The sequence below is a fragment of the Bombus impatiens genome, unplaced genomic scaffold, assembly GCF_000188095.3.
Source record: "Bombus impatiens unplaced genomic scaffold, BIMP_2.2 scf_0279, whole genome shotgun sequence".
NCBI lineage: Eukaryota > Metazoa > Arthropoda > Insecta > Hymenoptera > Apidae > Bombus > Bombus impatiens.
This window is the reverse complement of record NT_176698.1, coordinates 570,646-585,380: the sequence shown is the minus strand read 5'-3', so window position 1 is coordinate 585,380 and position 14,735 is coordinate 570,646. Positions and strand designations below refer to the sequence as shown.

At 41.5% G+C, this 14,735-nt stretch overlaps 1 long non-coding RNA gene and 1 other non-coding gene across 3 annotated transcripts in view; one reads left to right on the top strand and one right to left on the bottom strand.

The window, feature by feature from the left end:
- LOC105680656 overlaps positions 1-14,157 on the top strand; it is a 16,120-nt gene extending 1,963 nt beyond the window's left edge. Inside the window, exons 1-3 of one of the 2 annotated variants that reach the window (XR_002946536.2) lie at positions 5,973-6,330; positions 7,177-7,273; positions 7,360-14,157. This is a non-coding gene — a long non-coding RNA (uncharacterized LOC105680656). Of the gene's footprint in view, positions 1-5,972; positions 6,331-7,176; positions 7,274-7,359 lie in introns of those variants that run through there. The other variant, XR_002946537.2, reaches the window with a different exon arrangement.
- On the bottom strand, positions 4,278-4,360 carry TRNAL-UAA. Its single transcript has one exon. It is a non-coding gene; the product is annotated as a tRNA-Leu (tRNA).
- Positions 14,158-14,735: the final 578 nt, after the last annotated feature.

The following is a 14,735-nucleotide window of genomic DNA, read 5'->3' as shown; positions in this document are numbered from 1 at the left end:
CCGTGGCGGCGGTGGCGGCACAGCTCGTTTCTTTTTCCATTGTTTCAAGCCAACCATTATCCACCATGCAAATTCATCGGCGTCCACTGTGCCTCTGGCTCTCCGCGTTACGTAAATCTATTTTGCACTGCCGGTGGACGGTCGGTGCATCTCGATGAAAGAAAAAGGAGCGCGAAGTCATCGCGAAACGGTGACGTTTTGTAACTTGTCTTGTGAAACGCGAGGACCTTGAACAGGAATTCTAAAGAGAGGGACAGAGAAAGAGAGAGAAAAAGCTGGAAAATTAGAGAGTAGCGCGTGTCGGATTGCGAACGCTGTGGGACACACGCGAAGAAATCTAATAGAGTCGCCTAAATCAGCCGGCATTCCTCGCGTTATTCCCTCGAAAGGGAAAGAAACGGATCCCCCTTGTCGTTCGACCGTTATAATATTCTGTCCGGCAATCCCGTATCTATTTTATTGTGTCCCCGAGTCGCGGCGTAACTACGTGAAAACAACATAAAGAAAAAGAAGAAAATCACGTCGCATAGAGATATCGAGTTTTGACCCCGATGGGGTCAGCAGTGAAGCGTGTGACCATTTTGTCACCCTCGCGAAAATTTTATTTACGAATATCCGTTGATGTATACGGTGTCCGAGGCTCGCGGATCTACATAAAACCATCCTCCACGTGGAACATGGTTCTTTTTCGTGTTAGGCGTGCTGCAAACTTCCGGCTGAATTTAAATGTCCAATTGAACGGCACGTGGATTTCTCGTCCCTCGATTTGCAGCTGTACACGTTGGGGCGTTCGACGAGACGCGGAAACGTCGTCCTCGACGTGGTATCTCGGGTCGTTGTTCCGTGAATTCGTGTCTCTTCGAGGCAAACAAGAATTCGCGTCACGTAGGTGTCTCCACTTCGCGTGATAAGTCTCCTCGAAGAAATTACGCGTTAATTCGATGCTCTCGCACCGCTGTATTCCTCGTTGTTCGCAACGACGAAAGGGAGAGGGTGCGAGCTGTTCGAGCCTCGATTGAATGGCGAGGGCGAATGAAACAGAGAGGAAAAGAGGGAAAGAAAAGGAAAGGAAAAAGGATTTAAAAGAAAAAGTCAGTCGGGTGTCCAATGGTACGGAGCGCAACGGGAAGTGACGAGCGAGGTGGTTAGAGGTGACTGCAGCAGAAATCCATCAGATGGAAGAGATCACGCCTGTCTCCATGCCCGGGACAATGACGCGGCCCGCAGACGCTTGTTTTTGTATTCCCGCTCTTCTCTCTTCCTCGCTCGTCCTTTCTTTTCCTTTTCTTCCTCTATTTTTTTTCTTCGTCCTTTTTTCCCTTTTCCTTATTTTTTTTTCTACCTTCCACCCCGACTCCATCACCACCCCCGGCGCCCGATTCCACGCGGCACAGTGTTCCAAGCCGTGCAACGAACGGCCGAATGGGTAGGGGAGCTTTAAATATTTAGGCGGCTAATTTTCACGGAGGATTTTTAAGCCGACGAAGGAAAGTGAGAATTGAAAAGAAACGCGGTGACGCGGAGCAAGAAGAGGACTGTGGGCGAAATGTCCTCCAGACTGAAATAATAATAAGAGGCGCCAGCGCCTTTAATCACGATATTAAACATTTACGATTGCTATGGCGTCCTGCTCTTAAGACGGCTATTCTTTTCTTCTTTTTTTTAACGCGGCCCCGATCCGATCTTCCCTTCTGCACAAAGACGACCTACTCCTCCCTGCAACCGCCAACGCTCACGCCACCTCTTGTTTATGTTTACGTACCTTCTGATAACCTTACGCGGAGATCAAGCCGATTCACCGAGGCTTCCTTCAAGATGTACACCCCGTGAACGGTGCAACCATACGACCAACACTCGAGATCGTTGCCACAGGGACGAAGCGAAACTCGGGAAGAAGTGGGTGTGGGTCGGTCTATCGCGGTTGTAACAGAGGGTCGACAGCGAAACGAGAACTCGCTCAAAGAAACCGTCGCTGGGCGTTCGAGAAACGCTTCATTTTTCTTGGCTGTTGCGCCATAAGCCACGAAGATTATGTCCAGGCTGATCCTCGCTGTATCGATGACAATGGCGAAAGGCAGCGGCGAATCGAGCAGACGAGAAGCTTAATCTAGTCCTCGGTTTGTTTTGCTTTGCCGTGCGATTTGTCATCCATTGTCCGACCGAGCACGCTCGGCCCGCCATGAATCGTTATTTATGGTTTTCGCTTGATTAATTTTTGCCTCATCTTCGTGATATCGCGAAATTGTCTGCGTCAAGCGCAGCCTTTCGTGGCTGACGCTCGATTTACGATTTACAAGCGTTTCCATTGTCGCTGGCAATTCTGTTTGTGAAAGTAACGCGGATGGTTGAAAAAATTCCCACGAACGAACAAAATTTTACATCGGCTTTGCAACTAGCGTTCGTTTCAGCCGACCGATTGTTGGAATAAAACCTCGTTGAATTTAGTCGAAGGGATATCATCGGGTGCGAACATCTCGTTGGGGTGAAATCACATTTTTAAGCTTCGATTAAGGTGACGATAACGCGGGGCGATAGCCTGAGAAGATAGAGATGAATTTAATATTCCGAATCCGGATAACGCGATTTCACCGGACGTCAGGCTTGAAACGCGTAAGTATTATAAGTACGATTTCCCTTTTCTGTTCGTCGAGGGTTGGATTGCTTCGTAGCCGAGGTATTTTCGAGGTTGAACCTGTTTTTCAATTTCTTCCTGTCTCGCTTTCACGCTTCGACGTGTTGCAATCGAATTATCGTGACACCGGTTGGGTCGAACGAGCGGGAAACGAACAACGAACCCTCGATACTCCTCGAAGCATCGATAAGAATTTAACTGCTAACTCAAATTACATAATGCAAAGTGGTCGTCGATCGATGAACGTGGTTACACGAAGAAAGATGGTAGAAAGGAAGTTTGGAACGAGTCAGAAGGGCAACAGGAAAAAAATAATGCGAAATACCCCGATTCGCGGACACCTACCCAAACTGCTCCATTCCTCCCTGTCGTTCATCCCCTTTTTTTCATAGCAGACCCTTTATACGTCGACCACAGTATCGACAGGAATGGCACCCCTCGGCTAAGGGCTGAATCTTCGAAGCTGCTGCATTGTGCAACGTTCGCGCAAGGGTTGCTTGAAATACGCGCGTCTGATTTTTTTCCTTTCTTTTTCAACGCGATCACCGTGCTCTGCCTCTCCCTCTGCCTCCGTTCCCGGTGATCCTGCAATCGTGCAAGTAACGAAGAAAGTCGAGATATTCGCGTGGTAACGTGAGAATGACAACAGATGCGGTGGAATGAAATTACAAGTGTGCCGGGTTCATCGTGCCCGTGCCGGCAAGTACACAGGAGTTGTGCTTTTTTAGCGAAATTGTTGTGACAAGCATTTCAACGGGCGACTCTTGGCGTTTGCTTTCTTCTCGATGCCGGCACACGGCATCCCCTTTTTGAATAGGGTGGTCTCATGACACTTTTACGGTGTCAAGTCCTGGTCTTCTGGGAACAGGGCTGGCCCTGCTGTTCGGTAATCCGATTTAATCGGCTCTTTTTCCTTCCCGGTACGACGATTCGTATGAAACTGTTGGCGAAACTTGGAAACGTCGATAAAACGTTCGACAAGCCTCTACGATTTACAAAAGGGGATGAGCATGTTCGTAAGGCCTCTGAACGTTTCGTCGAATAAGAATTATGCACGTGAAACGAACGATACGATCGTGGAAACGTTGGTAAGTCGTCGGGTTCGCTAAGAAACCCGTACGGTTATGTAAATACACGGAGACGAAAATGGTTGGAACTCGACTCGGTGTAACAGGATTAACGGGCTAAAGTTGCTCGCGCATAGTTCGTTGCCTTATCTCAGTTTCCCTAATTGTCTATGACTATTCATCAAGTCATTTATACTCGGCTCAATTATCGCTGCCATCAGTTACGAGACTCGAGTCACTTCGAATCCGGCTTCGGCGAAAGCCCCGACCATTTATCTTTACGCGGAGATACCCCGTAATTGCAAATCAGCTTCTAGCCCGTCAATTAATGATTTGTTAGCAAAACCATTTCTCTTCTCATTTAAACACCATTTTCTCGTTAAGGAAATATTTCAGATTTTTATTCCGTGACCGAGAAATTGGATATGTAATTTATGAGATATATTTATATGTATATATATTCATTAAATATGAAAATTCTTTAAATAAATCGATTAATTAATTAGAGTTGCTATACGGATGATAAATACGTTTAATTAATGTTGGTATATAGGACGAAATAAAAAACAAAAAATATTTGCTAAGTGTGGGGTTCGAACCCACGCTCCCAGAGGGAACCAGAACTTAAGTCTGGCGCCTTAGACCGCTCGGCCAACCTAGCATTGGTGAGATGTGCTAGTGTTATATAGGTATATATGGTATTCATCAGTTACTAGTCATCAGTTATAATTTATACTAAATGACAACATATTATATGTGACAAATGCATATTGTATAATTTAAGATGAAATTTAATTTTAACCTATGTTATGCAAATACAAATATCTCTAAACAGATCATACAGTTCAATTTAGCATGATAAATGATGTTAAAAAAGTTATTTGGCACCCACAACTATGATCTAATGGTTTTTTAAATTCTTATTTAAATTCAACGCCGGACTCCTTGACTGATGCAAATTTATCAATTTACAGAACAATAGATTAATTTACCGTGAAGCGGTAACGAACTTTCCTTTCTTGGGAATCGTAGAAAAATTACGGAAGTTGTAAAAGGCGAAGGGCGATTTGAATAATACAATCATTATTCACCCTCGTTGTTTTCAATGTTGACTAATGATCGACTTAAGAAAATAGCGCGCACTCGTAAAACTCGATTGCTTTCAGATACGAACGTTCTCTTTGTCCCTCCCCCTCCCCCCTCTCTCTCTCTATATATATTATACAAGAGCGTACGTTGCGCTTTTATGCACGTCTCCCTCGGGGAACGCGATTGAAATAATTATGATTCAAGACACTTACCGAATCGGTGGATATACTTGGCTCGCTTCATCTTGGTCCGATATAATCGTCTACCTTCTCACGTGAGAGAGTCCAACGACCTGTTTCCATTAGTCGCTTTAACACTTAATACAGTGGTCTGCGGATTTATACGCGTATCATCTACGGTGCTTCACTGATATAACAGTAAGGAATTGTGTACACAACACGATTGTGTGATGCATGGTCGATAAGTCAGTGTATCATACACATATACGTTGGCGTCGTAATAAAACCGAATCGTACTGTCTGGACTATATTTCGTGTCGTAAAAAAACGGTAACTTCCCTGAAAGTAGTCGTGTATCGTTCTATTCGTTGTTAGTATATTTACTAACGGGGTTAGGTTTGATGTCGTGGTTGATGTTGGGATCGCGTGCCACCACTGTCGTACCAGTCTGCACCTATCCCGTCGTTAAAGCATACTTCGCCATGTCATTAACGTAATCACTCTCCGTCACTTTGAGAACTCAACAGAATACTCGATATTTTAAGTAGTCAAAACTTTTCGTTTCACATCCGACGTGATTGCTCGTGAATTTCCACTCGTGTTCGTGTTGAAGAAGATACGATAAATCGTTTCACGGTCTCAGACACAAATGCATCATGCGGTTGGAGACGCCTAGTGATGGGATCTGAAACACTTCAAATTACATACATATGTACTTCGAAACTGTATATGTACATAACTATGTTTGTATACATATGGCGAAAAAGTTGAATCACTTTGAAAATTATATGAAGCTTAAAAGTCTTAAAAGTCCTGAGAGCTTTGATAGGTTTCAAATAAAATAAAATAGAACCGCGCAAAATTTATAAACAAATGTTCATGTATATTACTGATTGAACAACGAAATCGAATTTAAAGTCAATATAGTATCGTATATAATGTAATATATTACATATAGCTTAGAGTAATTACATAAAAGTAATTATATTTAAAGTTAAATAAGTTAATACGTAAATGATAGTAATGCTTTTATTATTTATTTAGTAGCAATATGCAACTGATGTGAAATTAGGATATTCGTCACTAGAGACGCCTATGAACGTTTGAAATATGCGCGAAACCGAAGAGACGCAATATAACATTGTACATTCGGTAGAACGCCAAGCTCCTCAGAGGTCGTGAAATAGGAGAGTGATTAGTTGAAACACGAATTTCTACAAAAACACATGTGTTTTCGAATGTAAACACGACGCCACTGAAACGCAGCTGCTGAATAGATTCCTGTCGTCCGAATTTAGGTTAACATATGCCAAACTTAACTTCTTCAAAGAATTTGGAACCCACGCAGCAGGTTAGCCTAAAGGTATTTATTCTGAAATCACTTGCATTTATATAACTGACATTAGAATTTCGATAATTTACACAGAATTCGATTGCGTTTCGTGCGATATAAAATAGTTTATATAGAAATCTGTACGTATAAAGAAATCAAATGGCCAATAAATATTAATTGATTAATTATGATTGATCGAACATCGTCCAAATCCCAAAAAGTTCGACTCAAAGGATCGAGTTGGCTTTTTATTAGAAGGCATTGACCGAATTCCTAATGCTTTTCTTTGAAAGCAAAGGTTTACGTGAGCTACAGAAATGAATTTCGTGTGGCGGTCGATGCGCGAGATGTTTTTCTACGAAAACGTAATTGACAGGTTAGGTTATCGAGATATAATCATAGCATAAGAAACCACAAACCTTGGTAAGTGAAGGAAGGGCTTTGTATGCTAAGATTGATAAAGAATTTTGTTTGTAAATACTGATTACATATAAGTATCAACGACACGCGACCGTCCTCAACCTATTGGGTTATCGCGAGAAAGGAACAGCATACCGTTGTGTGACATTTTTTATCCATCTTGATTTTTACGCTATCAAGCTTCGTAAACATTTTTTATCCGTGACGGTATCTTTAAAAACACGCAGTAAAACCTATTCGTTATCGGGATATTATGATATACGATCGACTTTTTTTTATATTGCTGCGTGAAGTTTAAAAATGCGAATAGGAATACAGTATGCTCAACCTAACGGTCGATCAAAAATTAATAGTGTCATGGCGTCGTAACGGTCAAAGTTGGTATTGTTGTAATGCATTTGATTCGCTGCTGCACTTTTTAAATTTCGAATTAGCTTTGTTCTGGTGGCTTTTCAGCGTTCGCAGACTGCAATGGAAGATGTAAAGCGTGTACGGTTGAAAGTACGATGGGATTTCCGCTTTCTAGAAAATGCAGACGGAGTTCCACAATGATGTACGTATGTAGTCCTTTGACTCTGTGTACGGTTATAGAGAAAAATTAGCTTTTTGAAATAATCCACGTGTGTTATTGGCTAGTAGGGGTCGTTTCATGTTCACCGCTCATTGTTTTCGTCGTACCACGAGGGACTGCTTTTATGTCAATACTTCAAAGTGCTATAACCTACGTGGGGGTATCATACGAGGCAAAAGTTACGTGAACCAGAGTCGCACCATCTTCATTATCATCTTCAGGTGTCTCCGCACGGTAACGTACAATTTACGTATGCCAAAGGGCATCTTTGTATTTAAGACTTTTTTAAGAGCATGCACGAGTCAGTTTCCTTGTTATATGCAGAGATACACAGTCTGGTCTTTGCACTTCTTATTGCGTATATTTAATGAATTAAATATAGTAAAGTAAATTTGAAAGACAAGTGAATAATTTACATGCAAAAAATAGATTTTATTAAAGATTCATTTAAACTTCTTATTTCTAACCTTTACAACGTTCTACCAATTTTTTAATATATTTCAGCGTATGTAATAAATGAGAGATAACAAAAATGTTCTGAAATTTAATAGAAAGGACGTCGAACTTCCATTTCATTTTTTATCTGGTCTGTGTATCTCTGCTTTTCATTACAATGTACAATCCCGAGGAAAGCGGAACTTTGTGATGTATACGCGTACCGAACTAAGCATTGGTGGAGAAGAGCACTGTCGATTGCATCCGCCGACAGGAACACTAATCACGGGACTCGCTGTCTTTTAAGATTATTAAAATCGTCAAAGCTTCAACGTCCTCAAAGGGTTAATTACCCTACGGGATATTTATGGCTGGGTTGCTCTCTTCCCTCGCTCGCCAGGGAGCAGAGGCTATTAAAGAAGGAGCACGCGGACAGAGAAGAGGTAGACTGCGAACTGCCGCGGAAAAGAGCCTTTCTCTTCGTGTGTCATTGTCAGGGCTTGTAGATAGATTGCTCAGACGGTAATTGATTTCCTGTGCCGTGTCGAATAATTGAACGCTCAATGTTATACAGTTTTACTTAAAAGAAAATAATATTTGATTTATGTCTATCATTCGCGTTCAACGAATTCTTCAAAACGTTCCAATGTAATTTGAAATTTACAAGCACTAGACTGTCTGTTGTATTTTCCAAGTTGAAAATCGCTTCCTAGATTCTAGTTTAAATATACATGATCTTTCAAAATAACTAAATTTCACATAACAAACAAAGTTTCGCATTTGAAGTTCATTGATGAAGTAGCGTTTAATAGTAGGTAATAACACACGTAATTTCAACCATATTTCATTGAAATAATATCTTTAACAAAAAAAAAAGAAGAGAAATAAATTCTTCATAAAGAGAATGCAATCATTAAACTTCAACATACAATAACTTATATTGCGATTAATTGTTTTTGTTCTTGTGCTTCACTACAAAAAGAGGAAAGAGAAGAAGGAAAGAGGTAATGATATTGACTCGATACTCTTGATAAACTGGTATGCAATGGGCCAGGATGCAAGAAGGCGTAATATATAGAAATAGATGCAAAATGTAATGTTGTAACGATATCTCAGACGTATATATTCTGTAGGAAGCGTACTTAGACGAAGTGCTTACTCGCAATCGCTTTAAGAGCAAGGACACGCCAACTATGAAAGGTGTTAAGAGGAACCGCGAACAGGCCAGCTGCGATAATGCACTCGTATAAACGACCGTATGCCTCATGCGGATTAACGCTCGAAGAAAAAGGTTCGCTTGCCGATGGGCACCATCGTTACATTTTAAAAGAGTGCTGTCATGCTATTATGCGGCCGGTGATATGATTCGTTTGCATTAAACATTTATACGTGTTCGTATCCGTAAATCGCGAAAAAATAACGGAATACTAAATGCACGAGATTTCAGCTACCAACGAACGGTTTTAGTTGTCCGGGAAGAATGTCGTGTATCGTTCTTGGAATGTCGTGATGGGTTCATATCGTTTCTTGAGAAGTCCTTTAAGAAATTGACCGACTAACGTGGTTGCTTTTAGTACTCACGATTTCATGCGTGTAATTTTTATGAATTTTGTTAATCTAATGCAAGATTCGCATTTAATGCTTAAATGTGCTTTAGTGCTTTTATGTTTCTTTCGCTTTTCTTCTTTAAATTTCCATTGAGTATTGCTCCGTTGCATATTTGTCTATTACTTCTATCTATTTGCTTTCCAAAATACGTGATAAAAATTTCGGTCACGCAACTATTTTTCTTCGTTCAAATAGCATCTTATGTATTAATTTATGCGCTCTCTGGTTAATCGATTCTTGGTTTAATTTCACAGTAGAGCAAGTTATACGATCTCGAGCGACGACATTAACGAGACGACGAATTGTCTCCTATTCTGTAGACGCGTTTCAGTATGTTTAATGCGCCACTAACTTCGGAATGACGTGAATTACACGGGTGACGTTCGTCTGTACAGGATCGTTCACAACGGAATCTAATTTTCGTGTAAAAAGAGAATAACGAAACCAGACGTACGTATTTAAAATCTGGATTTGAAAATACGAAACACAAATTCGAATATGAAAATTCAAAATCTGAATTTGAATTTAAGAGTATAATAATTAAAATACTGCGGATGCAACAGATTTCTCGAACCAATAAACAATCTGAATTTAAAAATATAAAACTTAAGATACAACAAATGTGTGGAATCACAAAATTAATAAATAAACTGGCTTTCTTTTAGATATCGAAGCATATAAATTAAAATACAATGGACATCAGTTTCCAACTCAATAAGCAAACCGAACGTATAACAGCATGGCGCACCATCATTTGCAATGGAAAGTATCGTCGATGGCTAACAATACTACCGATAAATTTCTAGCAGCGTACAAATATCTTAATAACACGTATTGCTAAATTATACTCGTATACCTTCCCATTTGTCAAAAGACTAAAAAACACTTTTTTCTCATCACGCGCCTCAATTTGCAGCAACCTGTAAGCGCATATTCAAAGCTGCCATTTCCAAGAAAGGTTTCCCTTATCGCAGCGAGCAAGAGATGCCGGTCGACATAACGTTTGGAACCCTCGTCCGTCGTACTAAACGTTCCTAAATGAATCGTTAATCGTTAACGGCGTGGCGTTACGACTCTCAGGCTCGCTTATAAACCGGAAATTCGTTGGTCGAATGTCCAACTGTCCAAATCGTTCGGCAGCGAAGCTCTTCCGGTCAATAAAGTCAGGCCTCGTTTATTGCTAAAAGAGACCTAGCAGGTCCTGGTTGTTTCTGACCCATCATTAAAGCGTACGTTAAGCGCACTGTTTTTTCATTTCGTTAAATCGTTCCGACCTCTGCCCCCTCGACGCTGCTTCTCTCGTTTCTCTATATGTAATCGTTTCTGGTTCCCGGTTCCACCGAGCGAGACTCGTAGGATCGTCGAAAGGTTGTAAACGGTCGCTCATCCAATACGGAATGTCGACTACGAACGGAATAGCCCGGATTCCTGACTTTATTAAGCCTTCGGTTTATGCGGAACATTTTGAACGTTGACCCACGTGCAGCATCGGAAACAAAGCCTACGCGGTTCGGAGAAGCTACGGGTTCGACTTGGATTTTCACGAGGAGCATAAAAGCGTGCACGGGGTTGACTCGCGATGATAAAAACGATTACACTCGAGCAAACGGCCTGCTCATTTAATCGTCGTAGTTAACGCGTCTCGCGGTATGGTTTCACGGATGAAATTCGCCGTGACAGACTAACGTTTGTCGGTTAATTCTCCTTTTCTTTTTTCTTGCGTTTGCATATGGTGGAAAAAAGAAAGATAAAATTAGAAAATTACACGGAAACCGCAGAGCGTGACAATTCGATTCATTTGTACGCTTGTGCAACGAAGAAGGGACTTTAATGCTATTTATGAGACACAGAGGTCTCGTAGATTTATAGTATTCTATATTGTACATGATATTTTATGGAATAACGGACAATATGAGTATATTGCGCGACAGGTTTATAGGTTTATTAGCTCTTTTATACGGCAGAAGAAAATTCTAACTCGGTTTTTGCGTCTCCGAACCTCTTGGCTTTTTTGCGCCCTTTCGGTTATCCAGTGGATGCAAGCACATTTAACCCGGTCGCGCCCCAAATAATCGTAAAATTTGATAATTAAATTTAATCGCACCTCTTTAATGGCCCTTCGTCGTTGCCATTGTGTTCGTCCACACAGCGTTTACTGCGATGCTCGATTACACGAAGCTTTGAAACATATGCTTTATATACCTCGTCTTCGAACGATGATACGCCATTACGTTTCTGACACGTCATTAACTTCGTTAGTGCTTACGACGTAAGCCGTTGGAGGAACGTGAACTCGCCTAAATCGAAACCGTTGCTACGCCGCGATAAAAGTTCTCGTAATCGTAACGTTGGAATATTTCTGTTTTTTTTTTTATTTCGTAGCGAATTGAACGCGGTACGGTCTCAACTAACATCTCTTAAAATAGCAGCTATGAGGAACGCAGTTCCTAGTGTACGTTATTAATGTATCATATTATAGTCGGTATTCCATTAGACGGTGTCGGTCGTTGATACAGCGGCAACGTATATTTTCCATGGTATTGGTCATTCGTCTTGAAACACGTGGTCATCGCGCAAGTTGTCGCGACTCGAAGCAGGTTTCGATTAACCGACGCGACGTCTCGTTGATTCTGGCGAAAAATACGATTGAAATTGCGTGTTCGTTTCTTGCATGCTGTTTCACCGTGGCTAGCTGCTTTTTTATGCGGGAAATGAAAGCAGCGTGAAAGGGGATATCCGTTTAAAGCTTGTTGGCAGAAACGAGAAAAGTAAAAGAAAGAGAATAAAGCGAGAGAGAAAAAGAAGGGGAAAAGAAACGATACGTCCGGAACGCAATTTGTACTGTGTCATACAGTCAGGGGTCGTTGTATTAACAACGCGACAGAAAACTTATCGCAACGCTTAAAAGCACTAGCCTGAGTATTAAGCGTCGCGATACTACTCGAGCAATCTTGTCTTGCTAAATGCTAGAGTGCACGTAATTCCATGGAAGATATTGGATAACCCTCGAGTGCATCGTCGACCGTAAACGGGCACCGGGAGGGTTAACTACGTGGAATATATCTTTATCGTCGGTGAAAACGTGCGTATCACGGTGATAGTTCATTTTCGACGTGGAAGAGTGCTTCATCGGGGATCGCCAATTAAAACGTCGTACTGCCAACAATGCCGTAGAATGGAGCCCGCAATTCCGCGCTTCATCGACGTGGGTTTTTGATGGCGGAGACCGCGCCCGCCGTCGAACCTCTGCAACACAACGGGTCCAGGATCACCGTGCGTATATACGCGTGCACACCGATATGGAAACGCAGCGTGTACCAGCGTGACGCGGCGTGTGGTTGTAAGAGTCGGTACAATGGAGCAGAAAACAAGAGACGGTCGGGACTTCAAAGTGCCGGATGTTATGGAGTGAGAACGCTACTGGATCCGGCACAGTCTGATAATCATCTCTACCAAATACTTTGTAATCGTTAATTACGGCGCAGCATCGACGACGCTTTGGGCAAAAGATCAGTCACTCGGTGGTGCGCAGGGGTGGTAAGCAACGAAAGAACGAAGGGTTTTATAGTCTTTTATATCGTAAAGAACGGCACAGATATATGTATATTTCAAGTCCTCTGTAGGCTTCAGATTCGGGTCCTTTTGAGTCGAGCAACCCCTTATTCAGCACTTCGCCTTCTTTAACCGACGGGTATTACCGATTATTTCTCGTGAGTCTACTTTCCCTCTGAATGCGCGTTTTCCATTGCGCGATTCTTAATAAGGTGCGCTTTGTATCAAGGGCTCGGAAGCAGCGACTTTTACGCCGGCGATAGGAAAGTTAAATATGTTCAGTTTTGTAAGCGGCGTGATACATTTTTTCCGTTTCAACCATCTTGCGCTGCATTTATTAATTTTCAAGCTTTCGAAATTTGCTTCGGCGAATTATAACGAGGCAATGGGAGAAACAGGGCATGTTATCCAAAGTTATATTTCCACTAAAAGCGCAACTTTCGAGTCAGATTTGACGAATGTTTCTTCCAAGCGAGATGAATTATAAAAGCGGTCTGTCACGACCTCGAAACATCCCGTTTATTTTAAACGCATAAATCTTCGTTCGGGCAAAAGATGGTAGTGATTCAAAAGGAAATAGTCGAATTTATCGTGGATGTTTAAATCGTTGGAGCTGTCAAGTCGCGGCAGTGCACGGTACGTCAAGTTGCGAGCCAGGATCAAATGAGGCGTCGGAAGATTTCGCGAAAATTTTTCTCGAACCCCATGAAAACTGTTCCTTTTTTTCCTGCCGAAGGGGCGTAACGCTCGGGTAAATGAAGCGCACTGGAAAAGGAATCGCCGGAGGAGAGAAAGGCTCTGCTAAATATTCGAATGCTCGAGTGCATTCAAAGTGGTGCTTAGACTCGGTACGCGGCTATCATTCTCCGCTATATTTTAAGTCTTTCTATGCGTGCATTGTCTTTTATCACACGTATATTTCAAGCCATTTCTTCGACGTATATGCATCTCCGTGTAAAATGCGAGGAATAAGCATCGTAAGTGCATTTCATTCTCCTTTATGGTAGAACGAATCGTTTCATTAAGTTGACTGATTTAATTACCACTTATCGAACGCGCAACATTCATTACGATGATGCAAAGCGTGAATAATTATACCCTGGTTCTTTGAATGTTTGTGCGTATGAAGTGTAATTTTTAATTGCCTGTAGTTTCTTCGATGTGTCGTACAGTTGATCGGAGTGATTTATTCGTACGTGGTTTTATCAATCAATTTCGCAGCTTCATTTTGCATATCTTTAAGAATTATCTTAGTATCGTGGACAAGGGGCCTGGGGTTGCGGAGCATGTGCGTAGTGGGGCTAAGACAAAAGACACAAGGCTAAAACAAAAGACACGAGGCTAAGACAAAAGACAAGGGGTTGCTAAGAGACGATAAACGAATTAACAGCATTGTGAGTTGAGAAGTCAGAGAGTGCGAATTGCGTTGTCGAGATAGTGTTGCTAGCGTTGTCGAGAGAGTGTGGTCCGCGTGAGAGAAAGCATTGGATCCGTGGTAACGAGAGTTGTTAATCAACTATCTAGTTGTCTTAATTATAGTACGTTATTGTGATTAGTTCACGTTAAACAACCATCGTTTCCTGTTTAATCCATTTATTGCAAATAAACTAATTGTAGCAAAGATCCTACATTATTATACAGCTTTAGAATTAAACAATTCCTCTAATATAATCCGATGTTATATAAAAAAATCACACGAACGTTTCGACTATCGAGATATCGAGACTTTGATATTTTCGTTATAATTCTTTTAACGTTGAATATACGCGATTTATAACAAATTTTATCTCTTTCGATGCTTTTAATTTTTAAAGGTAGGAGAAAATTTAATAGACCGCGTTGGATCATC